Genomic DNA, 1,353 nt, shown 5'->3' with positions numbered 1-1,353 from the left:
GAATATTGTGCATATTGTGCCAATATTAAAAGTTTAGCTTGTAAAGACAGTAATCCAGTGTTATCCCCATTTTTATCCCCCTGATAGGTGCTACTTTCAGATGCATTTTGTGCAACGTAAATAATAGATCCATTGCACAGTACAAACAACTTTGTTGATTATAATGGGTGTTTCTGAAAGAGTGCACAACTCGGTGACTATAAAGAGTGTTCTTTGCTCGCTTTCCGTTTATGACCCATTCACAATTTAAATAAAACTTATTTTTACATGCAACTACTACACACTGTAAAGTGTCTGGAATGGCAACTGTACTGAAATGTGGAACTGAATCCAAAAACTGAATTTTTGACAGTGGATGGGATAAAATAATCTGATACTGTATGCCAGGACTGATTTGCGCAAACAAACCTGCAACTCGTTCTATGTGATGTGCAATGTGTTTCACTGCTTTTCGTGCATGTCTTGACATTTTAAAATGCTCGTTTTGTGTTCATTCAGTAAAAAAAATAAAATAAAGTCAGTAAGCAATCACTGTCTAGATTATTTTTTAATTGCCGATTTTTTAATTTTCAAAGAGCAAATGCAAAAATGTTGAGATATGCACTTTTTAGCTACATCACCCAGCCCGTTCATTGCATTCATTTCCTCAAGCAGTCTTTAAACACACACACGCCGAGACGAACACTGAACTCACCCAGACGAGTCTTGAACTCAATCTTCTGCTCTGGATCTTCATCTTTCCTGTCAGAACACAAACATGTTGAAAGATACTCGGAAATGGATTAAAAATGAACACACGTATGCTTTTCTGAAACATACTTGACTTCCTTCTGCACTTTCTCAATCATGTCCTCTTCTTCTCGCTCCTTATTAGTGATTTCAGCTCTGACCTGAAATCGAAACTCTAGAGTAAACACAAGCCAGAGTGTGGCAGCTGTATGACTGTCGTACAGTGGCTTTGCGGTCGTACCTTCTGTAGCAGGGCGAAATCCAAACCCTTCACCAAGTGAGTGTGCTCCATATCACCACCCAAGAACTTCGACTCCTGGATCAGCTGACGCCTTTTCTCTGCTGCCGATTTGTCCCTGTTCAACAAAATGCATGTTTTAATCCACACGATAAAACCTATAACTAGTTTGCAATAAAAAAAGGAGGACAAAAGAAAGGGACTCAAAATAATAAAACTAAAATATACAATCGTATACCCCCATTTTTCAGAAGATGATCAAACTACAAAATATAGTTAAAGAACTCAATGTACTGTGGTGGCCAAAATGATTAGAACACTAGTATTTCCAGCAGCTAAACATGGTTTTAAGTCAGTTATTTCTATGTTTTGCTGTAGTGTGTCAG

General features: G+C 37.7%; 1 long non-coding RNA gene across 1 annotated transcript; it reads right to left on the bottom strand.

Moving 5' to 3' along the window:
- Window positions 1-689: 689 nt before the first annotated feature.
- LOC107579576 (uncharacterized) lies at window positions 690-1,079 on the bottom strand. The gene is made up of 3 exons (XR_001608497.1): window positions 971-1,079; window positions 820-890; window positions 690-741 (listed from the first exon to the last, which is right to left on the bottom strand). It is a non-coding gene; the product is annotated as an uncharacterized lncRNA (long non-coding RNA).
- Between the last annotated feature and the right edge of the window lie 274 nt (window positions 1,080-1,353).

This window comes from Sinocyclocheilus grahami, unplaced genomic scaffold (genome assembly GCF_001515645.1).
Source record: "Sinocyclocheilus grahami isolate Dianchi unplaced genomic scaffold, SAMN03320097.WGS_v1.1 scaffold18278.1, whole genome shotgun sequence".
NCBI lineage: Eukaryota > Metazoa > Chordata > Actinopteri > Cypriniformes > Cyprinidae > Sinocyclocheilus > Sinocyclocheilus grahami.
Note: the sequence above shows the minus strand (reverse complement) of the source record. Positions and strands in the feature narration are given on the sequence as shown.